Here is an 18,288-nt window from a genome sequence, read left to right as displayed (position 1 = left end):
CCTAAGCCTATTCCCCATTTATCGACCGGCTCCGCAGGGAGGATGAACACTTGGGTTGGGTGCGGGCTGAGTGCCGCGACGAGGGTTCGAACCCATGCTGGCCCATGCGTGTGACCCATAATCAGCAATAGATTGGAAACGGCCAAACCAAGGCAGCAAAGACCTTGTGTCAGTGGAGCCTTTTCGAGCGTGAGATTAGAACCAAACATTTTGAAACTAAGTGAAGGTCAGATGAATGTTGGATTGCGCAGCTGATTTTTATTATTATTTTTTTTTAGAAAATGTTGGATAAGAATGTGAGGGGGGTTGAAATGTGAGGTCCCGCGAGAGTGAAGTTCCCTCACCATTTGCGGAAACAGGTCATCCATCACACATGCGCACAGCAGAGTCACAACTTTGACTTTATGAAATTAACAACGAAGTTCAAATTAGTGACAATGTTATGTCTGACCGTTATGATTGGGTACATTTTTTTTTTGAAATTCAAGAGAAAAACGCTTCAAAATGACACGGAGCGCTTATCTCTCTTATTTTGTCTTTGCACGGCGTTTACGAACATGAAATAAGTAGCATCTTAAGTATAGTGTTTCCTGGATATATATGATTTTCTGAAAATTACTGAGGACGTTGAAATAAAAAAAAAAGGAAGAAGAAATGCAAGGAATATCCCCGAAGAGTCCAAGACCAGGTGACAATCGATACTGGGTGGCGGGCGGGCGGCTGGCTGGCTGGCTGGGGCGGCGGGCGTACGATCAGCGCCTCGCGCCGCCTCCCAGGCCACAATCACATATATATAGAATTTCGGTAAATCGCAGTGTCTCCATGGCAAGGGGACGCAGCAGCAGCACACTCGCTCGTACTTCCCGTGACACGGCGTCGTCCATGAGGATCTTCACCTCAGCTACACCGGCTTGATGGCAAGAATGTATAAGAAACATAATTGATGAATTTCTTGTTTGTATTTTTGTGTTTAAGGGCCCCCCCTTGAAGTGGTGTGGAGGACAGGGCTCCACACACACACACACACACACACACACACACACACACACACACAGAGAGAGAGAGAGAGAGAGAGAGAGAGAGAGAGAGAGAGAGACTCTCTCTCTCACCCTCAGCCACCAGGACCTGGAGCGACCTGGCACGTTTTTTGGTGTGAGTGCGGCTCCGACCCTCGCCTCTCTCAGCGAGGGACAGACATGTCACAGCATCGCAAATCACCACTTTCAATCGACTGTTGCTATGGTCAGCATCGTCTCCCCTTGTAAAGTAGCAGCCTTTACCCTCTCGCTATCGCTCTCTCTCTCTCCCTCTCTCCTTTACTCTCTCTCTCTCACACACACACACACTCTCTCTCTCTAACTCTCTCCCCGACCATGCTCTCCCCCTGCTGGTAGCTCAGTTGCACATCCGTAGTGGTGGCGGACACAGTGGCGGGCCAGGTGGCTCGTCCTTACACCTCACCAGGAAGTGATCTCGCCACAGACCAGTAGGTACTGCGTTATGCTGCTCCAACACACACCCTCCCACCTCTCCTCGTGCACCAAACCTCCTCATCTGTCTTTCATCTATCTTTCTCTCGCTATATATATTTTTATAATTATTTCATTAGGTTTAAGATTTAGGACAGAGATGGGTAACGTTCGGGGCCCCCGAGTACGTCCACTGGAGGGGAACACAAGTACACGACTCACCTCAACGTTATCGGCGTGGGCTGGTGACCCCTGACCTTCAAGGCCGGGTCGCAGGGCTTGCATCCGGGACCCTCCCCCCTCACACACGCCCGCCCGCCCGCCCGCTCGCCCGCCCGCCGCCCACCCTCCGCGCCTGCACCCACCCTCCTGCCTCTCATGGTCGGTACCCCAGTAATGATGCTCCTGGCACATGATCCTTATCCTCAGAGGTGAATTACGACTTTCTGAGAATTGGGTGAAGTGGAGGATTGGGGGAGGAGGAGCAACGCGATAGACGGTTGTGGGAGCTGGGACGTAAGAACCGTTACGACGGTTATTAAACCTAGTCTCTGTCGACCCAGCGACCTTCACACTACCGATAGCCAAGGGACTTAGATAATCCTGGAGAAAAAACCAAGACACGCAGAATATGTACGGGATATCTAATTCTATTTCAAAGTTTTTTTTTCCTAAGAAATATCTTTTTCCATTTCAGTTTTTTTTCGTAGAAATATCTTTCGCGAGATGGAGGTGATTTTCTGGTATTTGTGAATACATGAACAAATTGGTTTTAAGAATATTTGTGTTCGTTGCAGGTTAATAGTTTTGCTCAAAACTTGTTTATATTTGATGTATTTTGATATGGTTCGAGGGAATACAGTGCATGTTTCCGGCCCCCCCTGGGCCTAAAACTGGCGTTTCTAAACATTTAAAAAAAAATTGCGTCTAATCGACAAGTCTCGCACATTACATGCCATTAACTAAACGTAATCCATATGTAACTAAGGGGGCTTCGCCCCCCCAATTGGACTCCCCTACTGTAGAGAAATATAGTGAGCACTGGCAACTGTAGGCTGGGTCACTGACATCACTGTAAACAACTGAGCAAAGTGTGACGTCATCGTCCATACATTTAGCGTCACTCTTTTCACACCTTTAGTCCTCGTCTCTATGTCACATCACCAGCTGCACGTCGCCCCTCTCTGTCTTCACATCACCAGCTGCACGTCCCCCCTCTTGCAGTCTTCACATCACCAGCTGCACGTCGCCCCTTGTAGTTTTCACATCACCAGCTGCACGTCCCCCCTCTTGCTGCCTTCACATCACCAGCTGCACGTCCTCCCTCTTGCAGTCTTCACATCACCAGCTGCACGTCCTCCCTCTTGCAGTCTTCACATCACCAGCTGCACGCCCCACTCTTGCAGTCTTCACATCACCAGCTGCACGTCCCACTCTTGCAGTCTTCACATCACCAGCTGCACGTCCCCCCTCTTGCAGTCTTCACATCACCAGCTGCACGTCGCCCCTTGTAGTTTTCACATCACCAGCTGCACGTCCCCCCTCTTGCTGCCTTCACATCACCAGCTGCACGTCCTCCCTCTTGCAGTCTTCACATCACCAGCTGCACGTCCTCCCTCTTGCAGTCTTCACATCACCAGCTGCACGTCCCACTCTTGCTGTCCTCACATCACCAGCTGCACGTCCTCCCTCTTGCAGTCTTCACATCACCAGCTGCACGTCCCACTCTTGCAGTCTTCATATCACCAGCTGCACGTCCCACTCTTGCAGTCTTCATATCACCAGCTGCACATCCTCCCCTCTTGCAGTCTTCACATCACCAGCTGCACGTCCTCCCTCTTGCAGTCTTCACATCACCAGCTGCACGTCGCCCCTCTTGCTGTCTTCACATCACCAGCTGCACGTCCCACTCTTACTGTCCTCACATCACCAGCTGCACGTCCTCCCTCTTGCAGTCTTCACATCACCAGCTGCACGTCCCACTCTTGCAGTCTTCATATCACCAGCTGCACGTCCCACTCTTGCAGTCTTCATATCACCAGCTGCACATCCTCCCCTCTTGCAGTCTTCACATCACCAGCTGCACGTCCTCCCTCTTGCAGTCTTCACATCACCAGCTGCACGTCCCCCCTCTTGCTGCCTTCACATCACCAGCTGCACATCCTCCCCTCTTGCAGTCTTCACATCACCAGCTGCACGTCCTCCCTCTTGCAGTCTTCACATCACCAGCTGCACGTCGCCCTCTTGCAGTCTTCACATCACCAGCTGCACGTCCCCCCTCGTAGTCTTGGTATTACCAGCCTTTGCACGTCCCACTCGTCCTGTTTTCAAGTCGTCAGTCTGTGCACGTCCCTTGGACTCGTCCTCACGTCCCCATCGTCCTATTTTCCGTATCACCCCCTTGCACGTCCCCCTCGTCCATTAGTCCCATCACCAGCCTCTGCCACGTCCCCCTCTCGTCCTGACCCCACGTCGTCATGGCCTCTCATAACCCTCTGCACGTCCTGTTTTGTCACCGTCAGCCCCCTGCACGTCCTCACACCCCCCTACGTCATCAACCTCTGCCCGCCTCATCGCCAGCCTGAAGTGTTCTCACCTCACCCCACCTCACCTCACCTCACCTCACCCCACCTCACCTCACCTCACCCCACCTCACCCCACCTCACCTCACCTCACCTCACCTCACCCCACCTCACCTCACCTCACCCCACCTCACCTCACCCTACCCCACCTCACCTCACCTCACCTCACCCCACCTCACCTCACCTCACCTCACCTCACCTCACCCCACCTCACCACACCTCACCTCACCCCACCCCACCCCACCCCACCTCACCCCACCTCACCTCACCTCACCCCACCTCACCCCACCTTACCCCAACCCACCCCACCCCACCTCACCTCACCTCACCTCACCTCACCTCTTGTATACTCACATGATCAGCTAGTGGCCACCATAGCCTTATCTTCACCATCATTATCAACCCTTGGTGAGCCCAGCCCACCCCCACACACACACATCCCCCACCCCATCACCATCATCACTGCCTCTCACATTCCTCTCGGCCTATCTTCACCTTCACCATCACCATCATGATCACTGCCTCTCACATTCGTCTTGGCCTATCTTCACCATCATCATCCTCATCACCGCTGCCTTTCACATTCCTTTCGGCCTATCTTCACCTTCACCGCCATCATCATCATCATCATCATGGTCACTGCCTCTCACATTCCTCTCTGCCTATCTCCTCCCGGCCTGCCTGCCTGCGCGCCCGACTCGTGTTATCATTGTCATCATATCAGTCATTGCCACCGCCACCTGGAGGAGGAGGAGTGGGTATGTATGTATGAACATGGGGGACCCACACCTATTCATGACCCGCTCACATGACACACACCACCGGAACTGACTGTGTGTGTGTGTGTGTATAGTTCCGGGTCATGTGTGTGTGTGTGTGTGTGTGTGTGTGTGTGTATAGTTCCGGGTCATGTGTGTGTGTGTGTGTGTGTGTGTGTGTGTCGGTCCAAATCGTGTGTGTGTGTGTGTGTGTGTGTGTGTGTGTGTGTGTGTGTCGGTCCAAATCGTGTGTGTGTGTGTGTGTGTGTGTGTGTGTGTGTGTCGGTCCAAGTCGTGTGTGTGTGTGTGTGTGTGTAGTTCCGCGTCATGTGTGTGTGTGTATAGTTCCGGGTCATGTGTGTGTGTGTGTGTGTGTGTGTGTGTGTGTGTGTGTTTGTGTGTAGTTCCGGGTCATATGTGTGTGTGTGTGTGTGTGTGTGTGTGTATAGTTCCGGGTCATGTGTGTGTGTGTGTGTGTGTAATCACCAGTTTGTACAGTACGGGGAGGGAGTTCTACACTCGTAGGACACCCCCATATTTCGATCCGTCTATACTATCATGACAACTTTACGATCATTTTCGTTGTTGTGCGCATGTGCGGGAGCGGGCGACATTCGTCACGTTCGTCCGGTGTCGTAATTCGTCCGGTGTCGTAATTATGGGCAGTCACGAAAGGTGGAGTGAGTGAGAGAGAGGTGGATGCAGGTGGCTGGGTTGGGGTGTGGACGGGAGGCCCCGGGGTGTGTGTGTGTGTGTGTGTGTGTGTGTGTGTGTGTGTGTGTGTGGATGGAGCCACACACCATCGATGAACAGTAAACAATCAGGTGGTTCTGTAATTACGACCTCCAGATGGAAATGGGTCTGGTTCCGCGGGCCAAAATTTTGCTCCCTGCCCCTCACCTCCCCTTGCAATAATATCATCCATAGATTATATCCGTGACGTCTATATTTGCGTCTCTATATAGATGGGCCAAGCATGTTAAGTCATAGCAAGAGGCGAGTGGCAGCAAGTATAAGAGTACAGTCAGGGTAGGAGAGGAGCAGGTGGACCCCACTGTGAACACAACCCAAGCAGTGACAGTATTAATTTCAGTGTTTGTATGCAGTGTGTCAGGGTGCTTGTAAGTACAGAATGTTACCCTTGGCAACAGTGCCTGTAGTATGGATACAGCGAGCGAAAACGTATCCCCAATTGGGTACACAGAGTACAGGCTAAAGTTGAGCTGGTAGCGCTACAGAGGAGGTACAGGGTACATGAAACTACATGATGGTGCGTTGCAGGATACAGTGTTAATACGGGCGGTTCCATGTGGATTTTTCACTTGTCTTTGGCCCTTACGGGTCATACATAAAGTAATAGCATACGCTATGGGTGAGGGGGATACATAGATGGAGGCTAGCACAGAGCATACAGTGGGTGTGGAGGTTAACATAGATGGGTGGCACAGAGGGAGCATGTCTGCCCTGGGACACAGAAACTTTATTTCACTCAGAAAGAGAGCAGGGTCCTTGCTGATGGTGGAGGACAGGGTGAAATAATCGTATACATACTCATTTACATACGTATATATATATATATATATATATATATATATATATATATATATATATATATATATATATATATATAATATATTTGGAAAGGATCACAATTTTGCGTGTGATCAAGATATTCCTAGCTTCGTCTCTTCGATGTATATCAACTGACTGTTACATTTCTCTCTTGTGTCTCCCCTGATGATGTGATTATTACACGAAAGTGCACTTGGGAACTTATATACACACACACACACACACACACATGACGCGGGTGTAGCTCAGGTCTTGGCAGATTGTGCACGGATATCTCCGACTCTTATTAGGTGTCATAAAGATGGTCATGAGACTCATGTCCGTCATGTGAAGGTATCCATGAAGATAAAGCCATGTCTTCTGTCAGCAGGGTCCTGCAGGGGGCACTCTCTCGTGAGGGCTGCAGGAGCAGTTTTGCAGCCGGAGTGGATTACAGCATGAGCGGTAATGAACAGTGGATCTCCGTGCCATGGGAATACTGTCCTCTTCACAGTGGGTGGAGCTGGGCCAGATGTTAAGCTTTTCTTGGAGTGGATGAGATTGTTACCACTGTAGATAGCGTAAGCTGCACCGCCCTTGCGTTACAGTTGGAGTGTAAGGATCTTCGCATGGCATGTTTACCAAATGGCGTCCTAGCTTCGTCTCTTCGATGTATATCAACTGACTGTTATATTTCTCTCTTGTCTCTCCCCTGATGATGTGATTATTACACGAAAGTGCACTTGGGAACTTATCGTGTATCATTTTCCCCGTGGACTCATAGGATTATATATATATATATATATATATATATATATATATATATATATATATATATATATATATATATATATATATATAAGCAGTTTCGTGTCAGGCATGTTGTTAAGCACCCCATCTAGTTGTTCGCATATTAGGTCTTGTGAGCCACGAGGGCTGAACTGAATATGACATGGAACATAATGCAGTTTCAACACTTGTGATATGCTGGGGCGGCTGTGTCGTCCAGGATGTGTTTCACTGGCTGCTGCAGTGATGTCGTCCCTACACTGCATCCAAGACGACTACTGCAGTGACGCATCCATAACCAGTCACGTTCCTCGTCATCAGCACTTAGTACATGATGACTGTTGTTGCTACAAGGTGTAGAAACCTGTGGATAGAAGGAGTGAAGTATGATGTGCCACAAGGGGATGGCTTTAGGGGTTCATTCTATGTGTGTGTGTGTGTGTGTGTGGTAGGTGTTGAGGGTGTGTCGTCCTAACAGAGCCAGGTGGCCCCGCTCTGAGAGAGAGAGAGAGAGAGAGAGAGAGAGAGAGAGAGAGAGAGAGAGAGAGAGAGAGAGAGAGAGAGAGAGCGGAGGGACAGTGCAGCTGGCCACATCACCAGAGCCCTCCATCTCCTCAGTCCTCCCTTGTATGTCTTCAGAGGAATAGTGGTAGTGTTCATGTATTTGTAAGGATCATGAGTGTCACCATACCTCAGTGATGGGTTCGTCTTTATAGAGAGAACGAGTCTAATGTTTCTTCGTAAAACTTATCGTATGTACCAGTCATGCAAAGCGAACGAGTCTAATGTTTCTTCGTGTAACTGATCGTATGTAACAGTCATGCAAAGCGAACGAGTCTAATGTTTCTTCGTGTAACTGATCGTATGTAACAGTCATGCAAAGCGAACGAGTCTAATGTTTCTTCGTGTAACTGATCGTATGTAACAGTCATGCAAAGCGAACGAGTCTAATGTTTCTTCGTGTAACTGATCGTATGTAACAGTCATGCAAAGCGAACGAGTCTAAGGTTTCTTCTCGAAACTTATCGTATGTAACAGTCAGGCAAAGCGAACGAGTCTAAGGTGTCTTCGTGAAACTGAGCGTATGTAACAGTCAGGCAAAGAGAACGAGTCTAAGGTTTCTTCGTGAAACTGAGCGTATGTAACAGTCAGGCAAAGAGAACGAGTCTAAGGTTTCTTCGTGAAACTGAGCGTATGTAACAGTCAGGCAAAGAGAACGAGTCTAAGGTTTCTTCGTGAAACTGAGCGTATGTGACAGTCATGCAAAGCGAACGAGTCTAAGGTTTCTTCGTGAAACTGAGCGTATGTGACAGTCATGCAAAGCTGGGAAGTGATGTGCTTTCAGTGAATCTGCCCCAAGTTATATGTGTGTGTGTGTCCCTCCACAAGAACCATCGTCTGGGAAAGGGGGCTTGTGCCCCTGGCCTTACCGTGCAACCCCATGCCGCCCCGCCCCGCCCCACCCCGCCCCGCCCCGCTACCACCTCGTCTTCATGACCTTCTAAACTGGCCGTTGGGCTCCATATCCACACACCAGACGAGCGAACGTTTGGAGAGAAGGTCGGTCACTTTTCAGCGAGGGTGTAGCATGTGGTCAGTAGACGAATGTCGGTGTGGTCGCACGGAGGATATGTTCGCTCCAGAGGAGTGACTCCTTCCTTTCCCTGCTTCTGATTGCAGCGCAGCCTCGAAGCCGCAACTCCTTCCTTTCCCTGCTTCTGATTGCAGCGCAGCCTCGAAGCCGCAGGAGCCCGGAGAAAGGGAGGCCTGAGATCATATAATAATAATAATAATGATAATAATGATAATGATAATAATAATAATAATAATGATAATTTTTTTTTTTTTTTTTTTTTTTTTTTTTTTTTACCTCGTCGCTGTCTCCCGCGTTTGCGAGGTAGCGCAAGGAAACAGACGAAAGAAATGGCCCAACCCCCCCCCCCCCCCCCATACACATGTACATGCACACGTCCACACACGCAAATATACATACCTACACAGCTTTCCATGGTTTACCCCGGACGCTTCACATGCCTTGATTCAATCCACTGACAGCACGTCAACCCCTGTATACCACATCGCTCCAATTCACTCTATTCCTTGCCCTCCTTTCACCCTCCTGCATGTTCAGGCCCCGATCACACAAAATCCTTTTCACTCCATCTTTCCACCTCCAATTTGGTCTCCCTCTTCTCCTCGTTCCCTCCACCTCCGACACATATATCCTCTTGGTCAATCTTTCCTCACTCATTCTCTCCATGTGCCCAAACCACTTCAAAACACCCTCTTCTGCTCTCTCAACCACGCTCTTTTTATTTCCACACATCTCTCTTACCCTTACGTTACTTACTCGATCAAACCACCTCACACCACACATTGTCCTCAAACATCTCATTTCCAGCACATCCATCCTCCTGCGCACAACTCTATCCATAGCCCACGCCTCGCAACCATACAACATTGTTGGAACCACTATTCCTTCAAACATACCCATTTTTGCTTTCCGGGATAATGTTCTCGACTTCCACACATTTTTCAAGGCTCCCAAAATTTTCGCCCCCTCCCCCACCCTATGATCCACTTCCGCTTCCATGGTTCCATCCGCTGACAGATCCACTCCCAGATATCTAAAACACTTCACTTCCTCCAGTTTTTCTCCATTCAAACTCACCTCCCAATTGACTTGACCCTCAACCCTACTGTACCTAATAACCTTGCTCTTATTCACATTTACTCTTAACTTTCTTCTTCCACACACTTTACCAAACTCCGTCACCAGCTTCTGCAGTTTCTCACATGAATCCGCCACCAGCGCTGTATCATCAGCGAACAACAACTGACTCACTTCCCAAGCTCTCTCATCCCCAACAGACTTCATACTTGCCCCTCTTTCCAAAACTCTTGCATTTACCTCCCTAACAACCCCATCCATAAACAAATTAAACAACCATGGAGACATCACACACCCCTGCCGCAAACCTACATTCACTGAGAACCAATCACTTTCCTCTCTTCCTACACGTACACATGCCTTACATCCTCGATAAAAACTTTTCACTGCTTCTAACAACTTGCCTCCCACACCATATATTCTTAATACCTTCCACAGAGCATCTCTATCAACTCTATCATATGCCTTCTCCAGATCCATAAATGCTACATACAAATCCATTTGCTTTTCTAAGTATTTCTCACATACATTCTTATATTATAATAATAATAATGATAATAATAATAATAATAATAGTAATGATAATAATGATATGCAGAACATAGTAATAGTAATAATAATAATAATAATAATAGTAATGATAATAATGATATGCAGAACATAGTAATAGTAATAATGATAATAATAATAAATAATAATGATGATAATGATAATAATAATAATAATGATATGCATAACATAGTACATGTACACCCTAAGTACAAAGTAATGGTCCTTAAGTACGACCCTTGAGGACAACAGGTGTGATGACCTGACATTTGACCTACCCCCTTCAGGGTCAGAGGTCAAGGGTTCACCAAGGCCAGGTCATCACACCTTTTGTGTTGAAGGATCGCGTATTTCCTGATCATCCCGAGAGAGAGAGAGAGAGAGAGAGAGAGAGAGAGAGAGAGAGAGAGAGAGAGAGAGAGAGAGAGAGAGAGAGACGTGACCTGGGGCGTAACACTTCCGGGTCAGGTGGGGGCGGGGGGACACGCCTCGCTCTGTGTACGCGTTTAAAGATGCGGTAGACAACACACCACTTACCCGCCCGCCAGCTGCCGCATGCGTCCCTGGGAGGTCGCATGCTGGCCTGGGGGCCTGGCCTGGCCTGACCCCTGGGGGTCCCTCCCCATGTGACCTTGTTTCTCCCGTGTTGTGACCCCGTGTTGTGGGTCAGACGAACCACTTGACCCCGTGTGGGTCAGACGGACCGACCGTCGTGGTTGGCAGGTAGAAATAATGCGTTGTGTACAGCGGGTTATGGGAACTCTGGTTGTGTTCCAGCGGGAACTCATCCCCAGGACTTGCGGGAACTCATACCCCTGACTTGTGGGAACTCATCCGTAGAACTTCTTGGAACTCAGCTTTGGGACTTGCGAGAACTCATCCCTAGGACTTCCGGGAACTCATCCCTGGGGCATGTGGGAACTCATCCCAAGGACTTATGGGAATCGATCTTTAGGACTTGCGGGAACTCATCCTTAGGACTTGTGGAAACTCATTCATAGGACTTGCGGGAACTCATCCTTAGGACTTGTGGAAAACCACCTCTGGGACTTCCGGGAACTTATAACCGGGGCCTCCGAGAATTCATCCTGGAACTCGTGTAACTCATCCTTTGACATTGTGGCAACTCACCTCTGGGACTTGTAGGGACTCATCCCTAGGAATTGTGGCAACTCTGGGACTTCTGGGACCTCATCCCTAGGAATTGTGGCAACTCTGGGACTTCTGGGAACTCATCCCTAGGAATTGTGGCAACTCTGGGACTTCTGGGAACTCATCCCTAGGAATTGTGGCAACTCTGGGACTTCTGGGAACTCATCCCTAGGAATTGTGGCAACTCTGGGACTTCTGGGACCTCATCCCTAGGAATTGTGGCAACTCTGGGACTTCTGGGAACTCATCCCTAGGAATTGTGGCAACTCTGGGACTTCTGGGAACTCATCCCTAGGAATTGTGGCAACTCTGGGGCTTCTGGGAACTCATCCCTAGGAATTGTGGCAACTCTGGGACTTCTGGGAACTCATCCCTAGGAATTGTGGCAACTCTGGGACTTCTGGGAACTCATCCCTAGGAATTGTGGCAACTCTGGGACTTCTGGGAACTCATTCCTAGGAATTGTGGCAACTCTGGGACTTCTGGGAACTCCTGCTGGGGGTTGTGGATGACTGGGTCCAGTTCCCCAGGGTCTGGGGGGAGGCCACAGGACCCGAGCGCTGACAACAGCCTGCCAACACCTGTCCCGGTGTTGTCAAGGGGGTAGTGGCAGCCACAGCCTGCCACCAGTCGTCCTGTGTGTGTCGATGTTGTCACTGGTGGTGTCAGGGGGTAGTGGCAGCCACAGTCTGCCACTAACCATCCTATGTGTGTTGGTGTTGTCACAGTGGTGGTGTCAGGGGGTAGTGGCAGCCACAGTCTGCCACTAACCATCCTATGTGTGTCGATGTTGTCACAGTGGTGGTGTCAGGGGGTTGTGGCACCCACAGTCTGCCACTAACCATCCTATGTGTGTCGATGTTGTCACTGGTGGTGGCAGGAGGTCATACACCAGGATGCCAGCCGAGGATAGAGGTCTCTCTCTCTCTCTCTCTCTATCTCTCTCTCTCTCTCTCTCTCTCTCTGACGCACGTCACTCATCTGGGGTTCACGCTGGGGCGGGGGGGGGGGGAGAAGGGGTTTCCCGGGGGGGTTGCTTGTTACTAAGGGTTCCCTCGGTGCATGACACACTAGGGGGTTCCTTCATGTGCATGACACAGGGTTGACACCCTGGTTCCCACTGTGCAGGATACTACACGTTGACACCGGGAGTTCCTTCGGTGTGTGACACGAGAGGTTGACACCGTGGGTTCCCTCGGTGCATGACACTAGAGGTTCCCTTAGTGCATGACACTAGAGGTTGACACTGGAGTTTCCCTCAGTGCGTGACACCGTGGGTTCCTTCGGTGTATGACACGAGAGGTTGGCACCGTGGGGTTCCCTTAGTGCATGACGCTAGAGGTTGACACTGGAGGTTCCCCCAGTACATGACACGAGATGTTGACACTGTGGGTTCCCTCGGTGCATGACACCAGAAATTCCCTTAGTGCATGACACTAGAGGTTGGCACCGTGGGGTTCCTTCGATGTATGACACGAGAGGTTGGCACCGTGGGGTTCCTTCGGTGTATGACACGAGAGGTTGGCACCGTGGGTTCCTTCGATGTATGACACGAGAGGTTGGCACCGTGGGTTCCTTCGATGTATGACACGAGAGGTTGGCACCGTGGGTTCCCTCGGTGCATGACACGAGAGGTTGGCACCGTGGGTTCCCTCGGTGCATGACACGAGAGGTTGGCACCGTGGGTTCCCTCGGTGCATGACACGAGAGGTTGGCACCGTGGGTTCCCTCGGTGCATGACACGAGAGGTTGGCACCGTGGGTTCCCTCGGTGCATGACACTAGAAGTTGGCACCGTGGGGTTCCCTCGGTGCATGACACGAGAGGTTGGCACCGTGGGTTCCCTCGGTGCATGACACTAGAGGTTGGCACCGTGGGTTCCCTCGGTGCATGACACTAGAAGTTGGCACCGTGGGTTCCCTCGGTGCATGACACGAGAGGTTGGCACCGTGGGTTCCCTCGGTGCATGACACGAGAGGTTTGCACTGTGGGGTAACTGACATGAATGTTCAGTGCATCGCTACACACACACACACACACACACACACACACACACACACACTGTATCAGAATAGCTTTCACGTACATGAAGAACAGAGAAATTTTGTGAACCAGCTGTTCATATCCTACGTAAGGTCAGCACGAGAATACGCTTCTAAAGTTTGGTTCCCGCGCCTAAAGAAGCACAAAGAGCTCATAGAGAAGGTCCAGAGGAGCTCAGCAAACATGGTGTCAGTAGTAAGAGAGCTGAGTTACAGGGAAAAGACTGAAGGCTTTAAAATATGTTGATCTTGAAAGAGAGAAGAGTCAGGTTTGACCTGATCACACCCTTTCAAGCTTTTAAAACATTGATGACGTGGATAATGAACTTCAGAGTCTTCGAGAAATGTAGGGAAGGAGCACCAAATTGACATAACATATGGAATTGAGTTAGAAACTTGTTATAAATGATTCAGATTCCTTTTTATAGTACAAGATTGGCTAGTGAGTGGTGGCGAATGATTGAAGACATGGTTTAATGCAGATACCATACAGATGTCTAAATAAATCCAAGATGTATAATGTTTTGAAAGACGTATGACTGTACGGATAGGTAATGACACACACACACACACACACCGCGACAACGCACCTACACCACACACACCCCGCCACACCACACACACCCCGCCACACCACACACACTCCGCCACAACGCACCTACACCACACACCCCACCACGCCACACACCCCGCCACAGCGGCCACACCACCACACACCCCGCCACAACACACTCCGCCACAGCGGCCACACCACCACACACCCCGCCACACCACACACCCCGCCACAGCGGCCACACCACCACACACCCCGCCACAGCGGCCACACCACCACACACCCCGCCACACCACACACACCCCGCCACAGCGGCCACACCACCACACACCCCGCCACAACGCACCTACACCACACACCCCGCCACACCACCACACACCCCGCCACACCACCACACACCCCGCCACACGGCGGCGTCTGTGGGCGAGGTAGTCATGGTAACGGGTCCTGGTGCTCCGCCTGGCTAGCTACCCTCGTTTTACTCCCAGGGTGGTTGGGGCCGGTCTGTGGTGCCAGCGGCGCGCGGTAGGAAACAACAATTATTATTCCAATTAAATATATTGTAAACTAAGACGAGTTACTTTTGGTCAAGATTGGTAATTAACCAGAAGTCCTTCGTTTGATAAATACTTACGATAACCTTGAATGTACATTGAGTTTTTTTTTTATTTGTTTGTACTGGGAAAAAGTCCAAGCGACGTATGTTCTTGGGAGAATGCCTTTTGAGGCTCTAGTTCATCCTGGGAAAATATATGATTATGAAGGGAAGAGGCCCAGTGTGACGTTCATCCTGGGAAAACATTAATGATTATAATTTCTTTTCCTACTTGGGGAAATAATAATGTGTTTATTGGCCTCACACACAGCCTTACTAGACTATATTGTGTCATAAAGGTCTGGATATGATAGAAAACATTACCCTTATGGTCTTAGTTTAACAATTTGATATATATATTGTACTTGGTCGCCGTTTCCCGCGTCAGCGAAGTGGCGCCAGGACGCAGACGAAGAATGGCCCATCCACTCATATACACAAAGGCCCGTACACGCACATATACATACATATACAGATACATAACATATAAATACATATACATACACAGACATATACGTATATGCACATGTGCATTTTCATGCGTGCCTTCATCCATTCCTGGCGCTACCCCGCCCCACAGGAAACAGCATCGCTGTATTTACTTTCGCCGCCAGGTAAGAAAGTCACTATGGCAAGGTTGTATTATAGATCAAAGGACAAAAAGGATTTCTGTCTCGCCGAAGAAATTCTTACGTCAAAGGAAGGAAGTCCTTTGCTTTCCCAGAAACTGATCGTAGCGCAGCCTCCCAGCTTGCACTGACCCCCTCAAACTGACCCCTGGTGTTGCCAGAGGTGGCTGGAGGGACTTGGTTATACGTAAGTGTTATACGCTCTCTGGCCGATGCGTAGGTTGTGAATTGTACGTACAGTTCGTGGTCAGAGATACGGACATACGCTACAGAACTGTCTTAGGGTATGGAAATGTACCCTCGTACGTAGGCTATGGTAATATAGCCTCGTACATAGGTTATGGTAATATAGCCTCATACATAGGCTTATGGAAATATAGCCTCATACATAAGCTTATGGAAATATAGCCTCGCACGTAGGGTATGGAAATATACCCTCGTACGTAGGTTATGGAAATATACCCTCGTACGTAGGCTATGGAAATGTACCCTCGTACGTAGGTTATGGAAATATAGCCTCGTACGTAGGCTATGGAAATGTACCCTCGTACGTAGGTTATGGAAATGTACCCTCTCAACGATACGTAAAATTCCCTGTGTATCCATGTTTTAAAGAATCAAGTAGACGAGTGTTTACCTCATAATGGAAACACTATACGTCATGACGCAAGTCTATTAATATTTACTATTACGATTATATGGCGACTGTGGTCTGGCAGAGAGTAGATTGTGAGGTCCAATTCTCTCGCGCTACCGCTCGCTCACGGGAGGAGACATGGCCGCCACAAAGACCCAAGATTTTTTTTTTTGGTGTCGCGTAAACCAGTACACCGCCTCGACCTGGGTGTACGGAGGGGGGGTGAAAACTGTAAAGTATTTACTGAAGTTTCTCGAGGGATATTTTACCGTCGGGTGAGTCCTGGGAGGCAAGGGATAAGGAGTCGTGGGAGGGGCTCGGCACAACGAAGTGATCCAAGAGTTTGTTGTGTTGGCGTAACCCCGTCGCCTGCGTTTGAAAAATAGATAAAATAAATATGAACGGTAACGATCACCTTGTTATTATTAATTAAATTCATAGTAATGATAATGATGATGATGGTTGTAATGATTTTTGTGTCCCGTGAGTAATTGATTACTTCATGTTTACTTCAGTAACCGGGTCAGCTGTTTTGGCCGCCGCAGTGTTGCCAGGGTTCAGCCCAGGGAGGGGCTGAAGAGTTGCCACCGCTGGGGACGTAAGAGGTTACGTGGGGCTTTATGTTGGATAATAATTGGATTTTATTCTTCCTCACATTTCATGAATAATTACATTCTACAGAATATATTGACCTCGCTCCATCGTATACCCTTATACTAACTTGGAAGTCGACTTTCCACAAAGTAGAACTCAGAACCGTTCATATAATTCGTACTTTACCAGCCTAACCTCTGCTCACATAATCCCCCCCCCCACCTCCTAAACAAACAAACAAACAAACAAACAAACAAACAACAGTGAAAAAAACCTACACACAGATACGACCCGACAATCATTAAACCACCGTCTCCCAAACTCCATCCCACTCGAAATACACTCAAATGGAACCACACTCCCTAGACACACACGTCACATATTTTTTTCCCGCCTGCCATCTAGATATCTCCCATCTCCCTACCACAGCGACTCAACACATTTCGGGACACCCTTCGTGTCTACGTTGCCACTACCACGAACATGACATGGAACACACTCGGTCAACCCCGCTCTCCCCCTCCACGTACAGCAGCAGACACAACATTACTGCGTTTAATGACTTATTTGCCCGCCCACCGGACGTGGACTGCATCCTAAACGCTTCGGGAGCTCCATAAACATAGGTGGAACTCCAAGGGCCGGAAGTATATATATATATATATATATATATATATATATATATATATATATATATATATATATATTATCCCTGGGGATAGGGGATTAAGAATACTTCCCACGTATTCCCTGCGTGTCGTAGAAGGCGACTAAAAGGGGAGGGAGCGGGGGGCTGGAAATCCTCCCCTCTTGTTTTTTTTTTTTTAATTTTCCAAAAGAAGGAACAGAGGGGGCCAGGTGAGGATATTCCAAAAAAAGGCCCAGTCCTCTGTTCTTAACGCTACCTCGCTAACGCGGGAAATGGCAAATAGTTTAAATATATATATATATATATATATATATATATATATATATATATATATATATATATATATATATATATATAGCATTCCTGACTGTGACGTATTCACGGACATCTGAACTTCCTCTCCTTACATGGCGTGTGGACAGGGATATTCTGGTGGACGTTTCTTAATCATTGTTTCAGCTAAAATTTTGTCTCATTCAAAATGGCCAAAGGACATTGGCATTATGATCAAATGTGTTAGAGATCTAACATAGTTTAATGATATTTATTTCACTGAAACAGTTTGATTTAGCTATGGTCTTAGCTCCTTCCCAGTCGCTATAGTGATCATAGACAAGTTTATGTTGTAATAAGCCGTTGTTCTGTTGGGCCGTCCTAACACTGTACTTCTGCTGTGAGTTCCTGGTCTCTAAATGATTCCCTGATCGTCCAATATGAAATTGGGTACAGTCGTTACATGGGACCTTGTACACAACACCTGTAGTATGTGATGGGCTATTTTTGATGAGGGTTTTCTCGATGGTGTTGTCATATTTGAATACTTCTTGTACATTAAGTTTTTTTTTGAGAATGTGAACACATGGTTAGCGACATTACTGTCTCATTTTGTGGACATCATTTCAAATTCATTCGTAAAAAAAGAGAGAAAAAAAAACACGAGGATTTGGTTAAAAAGCTGAACTCCTTAAATGTAGAATATCCTCATAAAATTAAGTGAGTTTTGATGTGAAATCGCGGTTCACCAACGTCCCTTAGAAACGTCAACATCTTTCAAACTGGCGAGGAGTGG

At 48.5% G+C, this 18,288-nt stretch overlaps 1 protein-coding gene across 1 annotated transcript in view; it reads left to right on the top strand.

Moving 5' to 3' along the window:
- The first annotated feature begins 1,397 nt into the window (after window positions 1-1,397).
- Window positions 1,398-18,288, top strand: part of LOC139746926 (uncharacterized) — a 210,077-nt gene continuing 193,186 nt past the window's right edge. Inside the window, 1 exon segment of the mRNA XM_071658611.1 lies at window positions 1,398-1,486. The gene's annotated coding sequence lies outside the window, so the exon portion shown is untranslated.

Source organism: Panulirus ornatus, chromosome 66, assembly GCF_036320965.1.
Source record: "Panulirus ornatus isolate Po-2019 chromosome 66, ASM3632096v1, whole genome shotgun sequence".
Lineage (NCBI taxonomy): Eukaryota > Metazoa > Arthropoda > Malacostraca > Decapoda > Palinuridae > Panulirus > Panulirus ornatus.
This window is presented reverse-complemented; position numbering and strand designations above follow the sequence as displayed.